Here is a 16789-nt window from a genome sequence, read left to right as displayed (position 1 = left end):
ATGTAGTGATCAACATGAACAGTAGCATAGCAGACGCAGTCGACGTGCTGCTAAACGAGATCGAGATATATCGCACGTGCCGTCACGGTGGGAGGTGGCGGTGGAGGTGTAGCGGATGATGTCCGGCAGTGAACGTTGTTGATGACAGCGTTGTTGACGGCTGGGGACAGACGGGTCGAAAGTAGATGGCGTTGAAGAGCGACGGTAGGCGGCACGCCCGACTTGGACGGAAGGCGGCCCGTGATGAAGAGCTGAAGCGATCGCGCGAGCCGCTTCCCAAAACCCTAGTTCGCCTCTCCCGTACGGGATCGCAAGGACGAGCGGTTCGGAGACCTGCTCTCCCGTTCGCCGATGCACGTCGGCGCGCGGGATGGAAGTAGGCTACGATGGTGGGCGCAAGCGAAGAGAGGTGGAAACCCTAACTCGTATGTTAGATGTGTTTACCACGGTAGCCGGCAAGAGAGTTATATAGGCTCGGGAGACCCTAGGCAACGTGGGCCACACCCACGTCGCACGAACGTTTCGAGTCGGTTACAGAGATAGCCCACGATCCGGAGCGACCGAACCGACCAAGCTGCGACGCGTCCGTCTAGGACTCTGTTCGTTTTCTCGAGCTGCAAAAGTAAGGAAAGTCTCGGCTCGAGGCTCAATCCACTCACCACGGCGCGGCGCGCGTCGTGCGCGTGTCGAGTCAAGACGAGACGAGCGAGCCGAGGAGGGAGGAGGAGCGCGCGTGTAGCACTCCTATTCTCGCTCACTTACTAGTAGGTGGAACAACCCACCTTATAAGGTGGTCTAACTTCCTCCCAACTTTGCATGTGGGACTAAACTTCCCACCTCTTGCCACTCCCTAGTTGAGCTGCCACTAACTTGGGCTCAAACTCACAGGCTTGCCACTATGTGGGCTTTGAGATTTATAGGAAAACTGAAATCTAATTTGGGCCACTAAAAGTGGGCCCAATATCTTCAACAATCCCCACCGGATCTCAAATCCCCATTTAGAGATTTACCAATACTCTCGTTGCTTGTTTATATACCGGTGTTTACGTGGAGACCATTAAGTTGAACTTACGCCTAGAACCTTAAGCTACATCCACTCACACTTGAACAATGGACTAAGCCTTGAATTGCAAGTTTTGCGTGAACGAGGGTTTCACTCAAAGTCATGACTAAGTACATGGCTGCAGTAGCCTACCCCGCGGGTGAAGCATATGCGTCATACTTCATGGTCTCTTCATGAGTTTACTAGAGATCACCCAAATCTCATAGATTGCGACGTTTAACAATCGGACTCATATAGGTGTGTTATTTCAAGAATGCTCTGTAGGACGAGCATCTTTGCTAAAATAGCCAACATAAACACATTAAGGCTTGTTGCCAACACTGCCTTACAGCAATTGAGAGTTGTGCATCTTCACATAGAGAGGGTTACATAATACTCTCCTCAATTAAACCACTAGTTTGTTCTTCTCGAGTCCTAATTCACGGGATCTCCGATCACAAAGGTTGGGTTACCACTATGGCGTAACATCAACGGGTCTCAAACCCATCCCCTCGATGCACTTTCTATCACATTACGTGATAGTCCCTTTGTAAAGGGATCTGCCAGGTTTTTGTCTGTTTGAATATATGTAACAGTTATTACTCCGGAGTTTCGCAATTTTCTGACAGACTTCAAACGTCTCTTGACGTGTCTTGATGACTTCGCGTTATCCTTAGAATTGTTCACTTTGACAATTACAGTTTGATTGTCACAATTCAAAAGGATTGCCGGAACAGGTTTTTCAACCACAGGCAAGTCCATCAAGAGCTCACGCAACCATTACGATTCAACGATGGTTGTGTCTAAAGCGATAAGTTACTGCTTCCATAGTTGACCTCGTCAATATGGTTTGCTTGCAAGATCTCCATGATACTTGCGCCACCTCCAAAGGTAAATACATACCCACTTGTAGGCGTACGGATCAGCTACATCTGAGATCCAATTCGAATCACTATATCCTTCAAGCACATACTGGGTGCCTCTGAATAGTGAATCCCATAACTCATTGTACCACATAGGTAGCGCATGACCCTATCAAGTGCATGCCAATGATCGAGTACCGGGTTTGACATGAACCTACTCAACTTGCTAACGAGCAAAGAGATGTCGGGTCTAGTCGCGCTCGCTAAGTACATGAGTGAGCCAACGATCCGAGAATATCTCAATTGATCTATGGCAATCCTCCGGTTCTTGCGTAGTGTCACACCTGGGATCATAAGATGTTGAAGAAGGCTTGCTATCAATATAGCCGAACCGGCTCAAGATCTTCTCAACATAATGGGATTGCGTTAGAGTAATCCCACTCTCGTTCTTAATCAGCTTGATGTTCGGAATCACATCGACTTCTCCCGGATCTTTCATATCAAAACTCTTTGACAAGAAAGACTTGACCTCGTGTATTACTCTCATGTTTGTACCAAAGATCAGAATATCATCCACATACAAACATAGTATAACACCTTCGCCCCCACCATGGCGATAGTAAACGCACTTGTCGACCTCATTGACAACAAAGCCTACGAGAGTTAAAGTTCGTCAAACTTCTCATGCCATTGCTTAGGTGCTTGTTTTAGGCCATATAAAGATTTCAGCAACTTGCACACCTTTCTTTCTTCACCTTTTACTACAAACCCATCAGAGTTGATCCATATAGATTTCCTCTTCCAACTCTCCATTAAGGAAAGGCTGTCTTTACGTCCATTTGATGAACGATAAGACCATAGGAGGCAGCCATGGATAGTAGTACTCGAATGGTGGTAAGTCTAGCGACAAGGTGAATAGGTGTCGAAGTAATCTTCGCCTTCTCTCCGTGTGTAGCCTTTAGCTACAAGCCGCGCCTTGTACTTTTCAATAGTACCATCGGGTCTTAGCTTCTTCTTGAACACCCATTTGCGGCCCACAGGCTTGCATCCATGGGAGTCGTTTCGATAGCTCCCAAGTTCCATTAGAAAGGATCGAGTCCATCTCGTTATGGACAGCTTCTTTCCGAGTCATCCGCATCACGGAGATGCATATGCCTCTGCAATGGACGTGGGAGTATTATCCACAAGGTACACAATGAAATCATCACCAAAGGATTTTCAATCCTTCGTCTCTTGCTCCGTTTAGGAGCTTCATTGTCATCCTTCTCAGTAACATTCTCATGTGATTGTTCAAAATACTCATTAGATGTACTGGACTCAGAAATTATCTCAGTAGAAATTCTAGCAATGCTATGCATATCTTTCATAGGAAACATATTCTCAAAAAATGTTGCATCACGAGATTCTATAATAGTATCAACATGCATATCAGGTACCTCGGATTGAACTACTAAAAATCTATATCCTACACTCCGCGGAGCATAACCTAGAAAGATACAATCCACTGTCTTTGGTCCAAGTTTGCGCTTCTTAGTAATTGGAATATTGACTTTCGCCAAACATCCCCATGTGCGCAAATACGAAAGTGATGGTTTTCTCCCAGCCCACTCCTCGTAAGGGTTTTATCTTTATTCTTGTTAGGAACTCTATTCAGGACATGACATGAAGTCGGCAAAGCCTCCCCCACCATGCCTTTGATAAACCAGCGATGGCTAACATGGAATTCACCAAGTCGATCGGCGTGCGGTTTTTCCTCTCGGCAACCCCGTTTGATTGGGGTGAATAGGGAGGCGTCCTCTCATGAATAATGCCATGTTCCTCACAAAATTCATCAAAGATTTTAGGAAAATATTCGCCACCACGATCCGACCTAAGACGCTTGATCTTTCTCTCTAGTTGATTTTCAACTTCAAGCCTTATAAATTTTAAAGTAGTCTAAAGCTTCATCTTTAGTTCGCAACAAATAAACATAGCAAAATCTAGTCGCATCATCAATCAATGTCATGAAATATCTCTTTCCGCCTTTTGTCAACACACCATTCATCTCGCATAGATCGGAATGTATGAGTTCTAGAGGTGCCAGGTTTCTCTCCTCGGCCGCCTTGTGAGGCTTCCGAGGTTGCTTTGATTGCACACAACTATGGCACTTAGAACCTTTGGCAATGGTGAAATTCGAATTAAACTTAAACCTGGATAGCCGAGACATTAAACCAAAATTAATGTGACATAAACGAGAATGCCAAACACTGGTATCATCACTAACATTGCCACAAATATGGTTCACGAGACTTATTACTGAAATCGTAAAGCGAAAAGCGGAACAAGCCTCCGCACTCATAGTCTTTACCAATAAATTGTCCAAACTTGGAAACAACTACTTTATTCGACTCTAAAACAACCTTAAACCCATCTCTCGCATAGAAGGGAGCCGCTAACGAGATTCTTGTTCATAGTAGGGACATGCTGCACGTTCCTCGACTGCACGATCTTCCCCGAAGTGAACTTCGGATCTACCGTGCCAACACCACGAACGAAGCATGTGACCCATTCCCCATCAAGACGGAAGAATCCCGGGCGACCGGTAAGAAGTGAACATGGATATGTCGGCACACACATGAACATTAGCACTCGTATCAATCCACCAACATGGAGATTGAAATACCGAAAGAACGATAAAGAGATTACCGTACCCATCAGCATTGCTAGCGGTCACTGTGTTGACTTGCCTCGCCTTTTTCTTGCGGTCCGCCCTCTCACGGACAGTCCTTAGAAAAGTGGCCGGTCTTCTCCACATGTAAAGCAGCTCGGATCTGCTTTGTTTATCATCTTCTTCTTCTTGAAGGTTGTAGTCTTCATAGGCTTATTGAAGGAGGGCTTGTTATTCCCTTTGTTTTTGCTTGTAGGGTTTCTTCCGCACCATGTTGGCGCTAGACTGACCCTCTCCTTTCTCGGTATTATCCTTAGCCCGAGCTTTCTCCTCAACATCAAGAGATGCTATCAGATTTTCAACCGATATCTCCTTGTCTCTTGTGTTTGAGAGTTGTGGCAAAGTTCCTCCATGAAGGGGGCAACTTAGCGATGATGCATCCAGCCACAAACTTGTCGGGTAAGGCACACTTAAGGAGTTCAAGCTCTTTCGCAATGCACTTGTATCTCATGAGCTTGTTCGACTACGTAACGGTTGTTAACCATCCCGATGTCATGGAAGTTCTCCATGATGTACAGTTCATCGCTCGCATCGGTTGCACCGAACTTAGCATTCGATGCCTCCCGGAGCTCTTTACCATCCGTTATGTGCATGTACACATCACACGTACGATCGACAAGAATACTCGAACGCATCCAACGAAGAGAGTATTGTTTTCCTTGAACTTGTTCGATCTTGGTCGGATATAGTTCCTTTAGGTAAACCATCAGTAATCCGAACACTTTCGGATGAGTAAGCCGGAGCATGGCCTTATCTCGCCACCTCTTAAAGTGCACACCGGTAAACTTATCCGGCCTCAGTGCATCGGAAAAACCAGCCATTGTTAACTCAGGAAATTGCCTACAATTAGGTTTTTGGATTGTTGGAGAATTAGGCACAATTTCCATGATTAATTCCAGAATATTAAGCATGACGACAGTAACTACTAACACGTGAAACTCGAACATACTAGATGTAGTGATCAACATGAACAGTAGCATAGCAAACAGTACAACATCCATCGCTAAACAGATCGAGATATATCGCACGTACCGATCTGGTGGAGGTGGCGGTGGAGGTGTAGCAGATGATGTCGCGGCAGTAACGTTGTTGATGACAACGTTGTTGACGACGGGGACGACGGGTCGAAGTAGATGGCGTTGAAGACGACGGTAGGCAGCACCGCCCGACTCTGGACGGAAGGCGACCCGTGATGAAGAGCTTGAGCAGTCGCGCGAGCGCTTCCAAAAACCTAATTGGCCCTCTCCCGTACAGGATCGCAAGGACGAGCGGTTCCGGAGACCTGCTCTCCCGTTCGCCGATGCACGTCGGCGCGCGGGATGGAGTAGGCTACGATGGTGGCGCAAGCAGAGAGAGGTGGAAACCCTAACTCGTATGTTAGATGTGTTTCTGCGGTAGCCGGGCAAGAGATTATATAGGCTCGGGAAACCCTAGGCAACGTGGGCCACACCCACGTCGCACGAACGTTTCGAGTCGATTCACGGATAGCCCACGATCCGGGAGCGACCCGAACCGACTAACTGCGACCGCGTCCGTCTAGGACTCTGTTCGTTTTCCTGAGCTGCAAAAAGTAAGGAAAGTCTCGGCTCGAGGCTCAATCCACTCACCACGAGCGCGGCGCGCGTCGTGACGTGTCGAGTCAAGACGAGACGAGCGAGCGAGGAGGAGGAGGAGCGCGCGTGTAGCACTCCTATTCTCACTCACTTACTAGTGGTGGAACAACCCACCTTATAAGGTGGTCTAACTTCCTCCCAACTTTCCATGTGGGACTAAACTTCCCACCTCTTGCCACTCCCTAGTGAGCTGCCACCAACTTGGGCTCAAACTCACAAGGCTGCCACTATGTGGGCTTTGAGATTTATAGGAAAACTGAAATCTAATTTGGGCCACTAAAAGTGGGCCCAATATTTCAACAGAATGCTGCTGCTGTTTCATGTTTTCTAGGGCCTTGTTTCAGAAGGCAGCAGGCAGCCTTCGCCGTCAGTTGCAGCTGTAAAAGCAGTGGCTGCAAATGGCAAACCATATGGCAGGTTCGGCAGATCCCTATCTCTCTGTGCATGCCACACACATTCCGCGTCTAATTTCTGAAGATGGATGCATCACACAGGGTAGACACAACACGCACCATGTGATAATTACTTTTCTGAAGATGATAAGCAAGCATCAGGCACGTACAGATGTATGGCGATGGCTTGACATGGCATATGAGATGTCAGTTGAGCCGAGACAGACATTACCTCCCCTCTTTGCATCCAGGAGGGTGGATTCAGAGTTCTTGGGAGCCAAGTGCCACTTCCGTTCGTCGACAAGCGAATGGTTAGATTCGTTGAAACCGAAATGAGCTTTACATTTCCTGCCCACCACATAAAAATTTGCCGAAATTCTGCACCGTGCATATGAAGAATGTGATATTTGATGATGATGATGATGGAATGGAAAGTATGCAGAATTCCTTGCCCCCAATCATTCACTGTGCCTTTCTCTCTAGTTACATGGGAACAGCAGACTGAGACCACCACCAGAAACTTTGCCACTGATACAGTCTTCACCAGATGATTTGCACTGGATCTGCAACTGAATATTTGATCATCTTGGGTAACAAAAGATAACGCGGACCATACGATCGAATAAATCGACATCCTCCCAATTGCAAAAGGGGTCTCTTTCTGATATGTGCAGCTGGGTCTTATCTGACCAAAAGGATGGCTGGCAGGAATGTACCTCCAGGCATGGCTGTCGACACCCATCAGATATTCAGATCATTCTGCAATTGAGCTGGAGATAAGACGCATTTTCTGATTGGTGGGCAGCATCCACTGGTTCAGGTCACATCTTGCTTGAATCTGAATCATTCCCTGCATTCAGGTTAAACCCTTTCTAGAAGAAAAATGACAGGTTTCTTGGTATTTGCACAGAATGAAAGGGGCCTAGTGTTGATCACCACCTCTGCTAGCCACGCAGGTTGCACCAAAGACTTGGTTCAGAGAAGAGTATGGGGCATGGAATGGCTGAAACTGCACCAAAAACACTAGGGGCCTACTGATTACCATCTTTGCTCGCACCTCAGATGGTCATGCACACGAAATCAGATCTATTACACAGAAAACTACAGGAAACGACGCCACAACTCAACTGTGCACCCGTATGAACAGCTATACTTTACAGACAGGGACCACATACTACCTCGTCAACAGGTCTTTAGTCCGCTTTGCACCCGGTTCAGAAACCGAGCCATGGTAGTGTAGAGGAGGCTGCGGCGGTCCGCTCTCAACGCTGTCCACAATCTTCAGAACCATCTCATACACCTCACTCATCTTTGGGCGTGATTTTGGTATACGGAGTAGACAGCGGTTTGCCACGCCTGCCAACTTTGTCATGGACTTGAGGTTGTAGTGTCCCTCCAGCCGTGGGTCTACAATGATGGGGAACCGTTTGACGTCAGATATGTATGGTTTCACCCAATCCAGGAGCTTCTGCTCGCCCTTTGGGCGGTTCCTGTCAATGGGACGGCGACCCGTGATGAGTTCATAGAGCAGCACACCATAGCCCCATATGTCACTTTTTGCAGTGAGGCGCCCAGTTTGCATGTACTCTGGCGCTGCATATCCTAGAGTCCCAACAATTTATACAGATTATTAAAAGGATAGTTTATCCATACTTATTTGATCACAGGTCTATAAATTTGAAGGCATATTTTTCGCATATTATGAAATCAAGTCATAACATCGTACAATAAAATCTTAAACAGGAAGATCAAACGAATAACCAATGCTGAAGCACACATGGGAAGCAATATAGAAATTCACACCGCATTCAATACATAAGTTTTGATCACATGTAAATAGTACTAAATACATAAGTTTCGATCAGTTTGGAAACACGCGTCAATAACCTGATGAGTTTTGTGTAACCAACACAGATTCTAAAAGGCAGAGGTAGCTGGTCTCAATATACATCAACAATGAGACATTCGGCAACAGAGACCTGGACGACGGAACAAAAATATCACCAAGGACAGGTTTTTGAGTCCATCATGGAATTAGACGATGGATAGGCAAAATAAGTCTGATTTGCAGTAAAAAAGTTCAGAATTAATCAAGGGTAGCTATGTGTACTCATTTAACAATAGGTATGGTTTGGTCGGACCTTAAGGAGTAGCATCTCTGCAGGCGCAGGGTAACTTAGTTTCTAGCTTTCTTCGCTAGACCACCACCTCCACCAGCATGGGTAGACGGCTCTTAGTCGTGGTACGCACTGCTGAAATATGCATAGGGAGGAAACACTAAATTTAAAAACTATGCTAAAAGCAACACATGTATTTATTCAAGCTCCAAATGTCAAACCTAGTGTAAAAAAATAGCTACCTATGGGCTATGGCTGATGCATTATGTCCAGAAATTTAGCTTTAGCTTAATTCTGAGGCAGACCGAGTTGATTAGAAACCTGAAAAATAGATAGCACCATCTATTGTTGCTATACAGAACTACAAAGCCGACATGTCCTGTTAAAAAAAAAACATGTGTATACTAAGAATTTGTATTCACACAGTAGCAACCTGAGTAGACATTTTTTTCTTTGACAATGAATATTGTAGATTACTCTTTTAGAAGCAAATTTTGAGAAACACAAATTCAAGTAAATCAACCGCCCTACAAACTAACAGGGAAGCAGCAGTCTTCTATAATTTCACAAATGTCTTAGATTATCTTTAAGGATTACTACATGTGGTTGATTCACCGACTACCAAGCGCATTGACAGCCGAGTACATACATACAATTGTACCAAGAGATACAGAACCTCAAAGGACATCTAACAGTATATCAATGAAAAATAAGGGGTGTACCTCTTAGTTCTATGTTGGACCAAACACATACAGAGAACAGGCGACCCAAAGGAAGAGCAGTCGAGGTATGCACAGCTGAAACATGTGAATTCGGACCAAGAAACTATGAGAAAATCTTTACATGAACTCACCAAATGAAAAATATAGAAAATCTGCAAGCAATGGCTATAACTAATAGCACTCAAGAAAACGGCTTTTCACAACACTTTCTTTTTTAAAACCAGAGATAGTGTTCTAGACAAAATCCTAGCATATGGAATTATCTAATAGCACAGTCAAACTGCAGTGCAAAAAGGAACACGACATATTGTGATAGTGACGATCCAACAGAACATACACATGGATTAGAATGGTAAGATAAAAAATGGCAAGCAAGCACGAGCATAATTAGAGAAACATTAAATAAAGTATATAAGCTCTAAAACTTCACCATGACTGCAGACACAAATAGGAGGATTTCAAGCTCAAGGTAGGGCTGTTAAAAGCACCCCTTTCAAATAATGTAAATGAAATTAAAGATCACATGCTTTTCCCGGTAGGCTGTCGATATGAGCACAGTGAAGTGGGATGTAGTTTCTAAAAACATTAGTTGGGAAATAAGCCAGCAAAGAATATGGGAAACAAAAGGAAGATAATAACAGTTCGTAGCTGAATTATTTCAGTTTAACTCATTTCCCTCAAACAAAGTGTCCAGATTCAGTCCCTAACTCCATGAAATTGCAAATGCACTCATTGAGGTTGTCTAATGTTCAGTTTCTTATTTCATATGTTGGCCTTGGCACATATATTAATGCCTACATATGCCTAATGAACTTATTCACGCAGGTCTCTCTGACAATAAAAATGACAGGTATCCTAACAGATGTATCCTAACAGAGCTGTCCTAACAGAAATGACAGGTATAGAAGAAGCCGGGTGCTCAGAGATGTATCCTTGCATAGATGTAAATAGCTGTCCTAAAAGAAATGCACCAGATATCGTAGATAAGGTTAGGACAACAATATCAGGAGTAATAAGCCAATAGGTCCATTAGCATGATAAATGAAGTGTGTCATTAGTATAACTCACACTGCCAGGAGCCAAAAAACAACTATAAATCACAAAGCATAATATGAATCCATCGGAGAGAAACACAACTTTCAAAGAAATTTAAACATAGGATAACATGCTCTCAAAAGTTAATTACCTGCATCAAGTCATTGAACCTTGAGCATGGCCAATCTCACTATTTGTAATTAATAGTAGTACTATGTGATGAGGTAAAAAGCACTCAAACGTGTAGTAGCCATTTGGTATAGAATCAATCTGATGTGCAGAAAATATATATAACCGATCATGTTTTAGATTAGTCATGCAATTTGGTATGAAAGAAAAAACAGTCAGGAAAGCATACAATTTTGCTGCATATAATGATATATTATGTTGCACCATGTACATGGTATTTTATCCAACAGAAATTGAAAGGAATTTAGAAACCACTTAAAGCTGAACTTTGTAACAATTGTCATCTTGGACTGATGTACTCTTAAAAAAGAATCGAAAGAGGAATCTATATGAGAAGTGCCATCAGTATAGTGAAAATGGCTCCTCCAAAGCAAATGATCGTAGAAAATTTGCTTCTTTCTTAAAGGAGAATATTTTAAAGAAAAGGTGGCTTACCATTTCCTTATGGTATTCTTCTATGTCGAAAAGCAGGCCGTCACCCATACTTAAGTTCCGAGAACTGAATGTAAAATAGATGGTCATAATCAAGAATGGAGCAAGTACAATAGTAATGTAAGCACTGAAATAATAATTGACAAAACATGGCAGCACTCGCATGAACCAAAAGTGTTTCAATCAGTTATCAATATGAAAAATGGAAGTACATATCCCTCTATTTTACCCCAATAATGTACTCGTATTTGGTAACACACTGATACAGTATATATTCTGAAGATTGGAAGTATCAAGATAACAGAGGGGAAGTATCAAGAAACACTTTTGAATTTTTAGCGTGATAATATCGAGTTTGCCATAAATGCTATTTTTTTTGAACAGGTAGATACTTTCAAAATACCAACATCTCAAATGGGATAAGGTATACTATATTACAGAGCCCATAAAGCAACCATAATAGTCTATTGTTTTGTAAAGGCCTCCTCCCTCAATGGACATGGTTTTTATTTGTATTCTGGAAAAGAGAAAACTGATCTATTTCTGACCAAGAGAAGCATAACCAAACTATCTAAACTTTTAAAGGCAGAGCCCAAATATGAGAAGCAGTTTAGAATATTTAGTCACCAACTAAATATATAGTAATGAATTCACCATCTCTGCACGGCGTAAGCCGCATGCGGCGCTTGTTGCTTCTTTGAATTTTTTGCCCGTGGTTGTCACCATTTTTATAGAGATCACTTAAAAGATATTTATATCCATATGAATTTGATCCCAAGTATATAGATTCGAAAGCGCATTTTCCAGATCGTAGGAAATCAGAAATCAGAAATCATAAACTCATAAATAAGTCTTAAGCAACCGGAAGATCTAAGTAATGGCTAGGGAAACATGATTTCAATAGCACGTAATACTTACATGGTTACACACATGCAAGTTTACTAAATATGTAACATTATACTGAGATCTGTTTTCAGTTTCCTATTTTGTATGTGATATCGCTAGGGGTTTTTGTGTGAAAAAATGACTACGCTAATTTCCGTGCCAAAAAACAATAGGCACTATAGAAAGGAACGGAGGGAGTATCAGTCTACTGATCTAAAGTGGCTAGGGAAACATGATTTCAATCTCCCAATGAGTCTCACTTACGACTCCAAAAGGCAGGTAGATGGTTTCAACAATAGTATTTACAATGAGACACTGAGCAGCCAAAGACCTAGACGATGTCAGTACCAAAAGATAACCCCACGGGTTGATGGGACAGTCACCGGTACTCACTTTGTAAAGACAAATTAAGTAGTGTTCTACTGATGTGGAACACTGCCACCCAGCCCCCTGCTGGCTTGGAGCACCGCCACCCAGTCCCCTACGACCTATAAAGGAGTAGCAGTGAGATATTATAAGGTTTTCAGAAATAAAGCAAGGAACTGTAAGACAAACCAACCTTCTCAGTGTCTCCTGGAAAATCAACAACAAATTCTACTGGTTGGTGAGCAGCAGAACCCTGCCGAGAAACAGAACAACAATGCAACCACACAAAATCAACAATCCCTAGCTTGCAATACGGTTGATGAAAAAAGTATTAAGCAAAGGTGGCAGCACGCACATATCTCACACCACTGAATCCAATACACCACCTTGCTGCCATATAACACAACCACACAAAGTTAACAACCCCTAGCTTGCACCACGGTTCAGATCTGGAAAGGCTGTAACAATTACCTGTAGAACATCAAGGCCTAATCTTCTCTATAACTTCATCTTCTTCCATGACACATCTGAACCAACAAATTATATCAGATTTCACAGCAAATCTATTATTCGTTCACAAAAGACCAAATTAAAGCTAATAGCCTACTATTTTCATAAGCATACACAAAAAGAAGAGACATAGGAGAGATCAGCACAACACCTTGCTTAGATGTGGAGGACCGGTTGGAGGTTCGCTGCAAGAGGGAGAAAAGTGAGTTTTGTACAAATAGGGGTACTATTATAGGTAATGAAAGATAATTGCACAATGATTATGAAGTATCTGGCTAAGCTGAGAAATTAGGAAATATTTGCGGAAGCATTTTTTAGTAGAAATGTGGGCACTTTAGGAAACAATAATGTAACTTAAAATGATAACCGACCCCCTCGTCTCCATAATTTTTTTTTTAACGGAGACGAGGGGTCGGTTATATACTCAGCACAGCACAGTAGCAAGATACTGTCGTGGCCATCCATGGGAGGATCCGGCGGCCGAAATTAATTTCAATGACGCAGCTGGGGTGAAAGTTGAGGGAACTCTGCATCTTTGTTAAGAGTTAATTTCCCCAAAAGAGAGAATACCTCCATGTGACTGTACTGTAAAACTGTGTTTCCGTAACAAATTTTTCCGTAATATCTGTGGAGCTGACGTTCCACAGAATCATCCTAACTGAAAGTAATTGCAAATTGTACCCTAGCACAGAATGAGAAAACAGCACCATAATACAAATTATTTAAAATCCATTAACATCATCCAAACATAAAGGGTCCAAGAAGTAAACATGGCAACATTTGGGAGCTGTGCAAACTACCTCTACAGTTTTAAGCTGTTTGCCAGGCCCCCTAAAAAATACTCATCACAACAGTCCAGAGCTGGCAAGAAACAGCTGATAGTCTACTTATGAGGATCAGGGAACTGAACGGGGGTCAACAACAGAAGGTCGACCGGATCAAGAACCGACGGGAGACGTTTCTGAAGCCAGGCAATGTTGTGAGTACCTTTCAATACCAGATCAGCGGTATCCTCTACCACTTTGCCAAACTTTTTAACTTTGCCTAAGAGCCCATCGATCACAACCTCCTGATCAAGTCCTTCGACTATTTCCTTAGCGTCCTTGGCCAGACGTACAAGCGTAAGTGCTGAGTTCTTCAGGAGTAGGAGGTGTTCCACGAAGCCCCCTTCCAGCTTGGCCTCCCGAGAAAGGAGGGGATACAGATCATGCTTGATCTTGTGGAGCTCCAGCGCCACGCCTGCTATCAGCGAGAGGAGAACCATCTGGCGGCATTTCCAGTACCTCCGCTCAGTCAGCTTGACCTTCTTGGGATAGTCCCTCCCCTCAATCAGGTTGAGGAGGAGTTTACACGAGTCGCTCGCTATGCTCACGGAATCCAGAGAGACGAGCTCTACAGACAGGTGCTGATCGGAGCGGTTCCGCAGGGCTTGGAGGTCGTCATGGCAGAAGATGCGTACGCGGACCATCTTTCCCTTTTGGCGGCGGCGGCGAGACGGAGGAGATGGTGGTGAGTGGTGAGTGGTGGCGGCGGCGGAGGGGTGGTGGTTATTGCGGCGGCGATACTGCAGATGGGGAAGAAGGGCGTCGGGGTGCTGCCGCTGCCGCTCCAGATGAGGAAGAACGGCGTCGAGCACCACCGGCCGGCCTACTGCTGTGGAAAGGCTAGGAGCAGTCCCGTCGAGCAGGGGTGCCATGGCTGTGGCTTATATACATAGGGTTTCCTATATGGGCTATTGGGCTGCATATTTGCTGATGGGCTTCTTTCAATATTTCGGTTAACCGGTCAGAACCAAATTTACCTGATAAATTTCGGTTATCATTTACTAGAACCAAAATTTTCGGTTTCAGTTCCAGTTATTTTGGTTCGGTTCTCGGTTATCGGTTTTTCGTGCCCAGATTGAGCGGATGGTTTGACCCAGGAATATCGATGGTCGGTTTGCTTACTCCAAATAGTGCGGGCGGCGAGTCTCCACTCCTCCTGCGCCGGCGACAGCCCCCAATCGATCCTCCTGCTCCACCGAATCGAACCGAATCCTTCCCCGTCTAGAGCCGTCTGCAAGGCAAGGACGATTGATGAGAGGAATGGATATTGGCTTCCCGCCCAAGTCCCAACCACGAGATGAGATGCGATGCAAAGGAGGGAAGGGTCGATCGATGACGATGATGGGAGTGGAGACTGGACTGACCTTTTGGCTCCAAAGAGGAAGACGAAAGCAGATGAAATGACGGCGAGGAAGGAATGGAATTGGGATTGCTTGCTTTGCAGGATGATGAATCGCGAGCGAGTGTGAATGTGCGTGCCTTGTTTGGATGGATTTGGGGCCTCTGCTCTCCTAAGGGCATCTCCAGCGGCGCGACGCAAACGGACGCTGAGCGACCGTTTTCGTCCGCCGTGACCGGAAATGCGTCTGGGGCCTGTTCCAGCGGGGCGACGCAAAGTGACCGGGCCGTCCGCGGAGACGCAAACCTGGCCCAAATATGCGCCAGGTTTGCGTCTCCGCGGACGCTCGGCGGTCGCTCCGAGTGTCCGCTCGGTACTCGCGCGGGCCCGCCTGGCAGCGGCACAACTGCTTCGTCTTCCGCGGCATTACTTCCGGCCGGCGCACTGCAGCCTTTGCAGGGCCACGTTAATGTCGTGCCTCGGCTTCCGCGAGTGTGCGCAGCGTCGATGCGTCTTCTCCGCCGCATGCGCACCGAGGCGTCGCTTCGGCGATCCGCGGCCGCGTTAATGGCGATGCCTCGCGTGGCTCGCGGCCGTCGCCTACCTCTGCGCACGTAGTAATGGCGATGCCACGCGTGGCGCGGCCGTCGCCCTCGCCTCGCGCTATATATACGAGGCGCGAGCATCTCATCTCCTCCCCACAAACCCTAGCCGCCGCTGCTGTAGCGTCGCTTCCTCCAAGCAGATCCACCATGAGCAGCGCCGGACGAGGCCAGGCTGCCGCGCCTCCACCTCCACCTTCACCTCCACCTCCTCCGGCGTCGAGCTCCTCCGAGGAGGTCGACTCCGAAGATAGCACCGATCTCCTCCACCCGGTCAGGGACGCCGCGGCCACTGACGAGCGGAGAAGGAAGCACGGAGGAGCCGGCGGGCTGGTGACGTCGAAACCCCGCGGCGGGTAGAGACGGGCAACACCGTAGAGCCGGGAACAACTAGGGCTGCAGAGCGGGCAACACCGTGGGGGAGCCGGGAACAGCAGGGCCGGGCAGCCCTGGTCACTCTGAGCAGCCACTTAAAGCTGCGATATGCCTGTAAATGTTTATCACAAGGGCGTGCCACTGACTATGCAGTCGAGGAAGGTGTGGATGATGCCTCGCTTAGTTTCTGCGGAGCACACACGTAAACGTTAATCGAGCCTCGATCGGCTCTCGAGGTTATCTGTGAAGATAGAAGCTCGAACGATCCACCCATGATTCGGAGCAGTGTGGATATGTAGTGGTCACCAGCAGTCGAGAAGTCGCCTAAGCGGGATACCTGCGGCGATGTGGGGGTTCTGCACTTAATCGGATCGTCCTACTCGAGTTGAGCCTCGCGGCCACGCCGGTGATCGTAAGCCGATCCTAAACAAGGCACAAAGCCAACACGGTTGATCCTCGGAACATCATAACCAGGGCCAACGAACGACACCCTACGTGCCGGCGGATCCTCCCCCACTTTGTGAGCCTAACTATTGTGAGATGATGACTAGTCTTGTGGGGCAAGGAGCAGTAAGTAACTTCGGATCAGATCTGCTAAACTATGATCAGCGGGGGTCGCCCTACACCTAAGATAGGTGTGGGGGCGGCTAGACATCTGAGGTTGCACTACGAAAGCATGTAGCATGAAGAACAATGCTAACCCTAACATGTCTAGATAACTACGTTGCTCGCCATCAAAAAAGGCTTCGATCGAACGGCGCATGAACAACGTAGGC

The 16789-nt window shown here is 45.8% G+C and overlaps 1 protein-coding gene and 1 long non-coding RNA gene across 8 annotated transcripts in view; one reads left to right on the top strand and one right to left on the bottom strand.

Annotated features, from left to right (window-relative positions):
• Positions 1 to 16789, top strand: part of LOC124693579 (serine/threonine-protein kinase PCRK1-like) — a gene marked incomplete in the record, with an annotated part of 68601 nt that overhangs the window by 14395 nt on the left and 37417 nt on the right.
• Positions 8127 to 14530, bottom strand: LOC124693581. 7 transcript variants are annotated; one of them, XR_007000089.1, is made up of 11 exons: positions 13861 to 14530; positions 13025 to 13058; positions 12835 to 12890; positions 12719 to 12753; positions 12557 to 12616; positions 12391 to 12485; positions 11116 to 11179; positions 9457 to 9531; positions 8977 to 9113; positions 8759 to 8869; positions 8127 to 8219 (listed from the first exon to the last, which is right to left on the bottom strand). It is a non-coding gene; the product is annotated as an uncharacterized LOC124693581 (long non-coding RNA). The 7 variants fall into 7 exon arrangements; XR_007000090.1 differs by lacking the exon at positions 8127 to 8219 and adding an exon at positions 8385 to 8596 and having other exon boundaries at positions 13674 to 14530; XR_007000086.1 differs by lacking the exon at positions 8127 to 8219 and adding an exon at positions 8385 to 8596.

This window comes from Lolium rigidum, chromosome 2 (genome assembly GCF_022539505.1).
Source record: "Lolium rigidum isolate FL_2022 chromosome 2, APGP_CSIRO_Lrig_0.1, whole genome shotgun sequence".
Classification (NCBI taxonomy): Eukaryota; Viridiplantae; Streptophyta; class Magnoliopsida; order Poales; family Poaceae; genus Lolium; species Lolium rigidum.
Note: the sequence above shows the minus strand (reverse complement) of the source record. Positions and strands in the feature narration are given on the sequence as shown.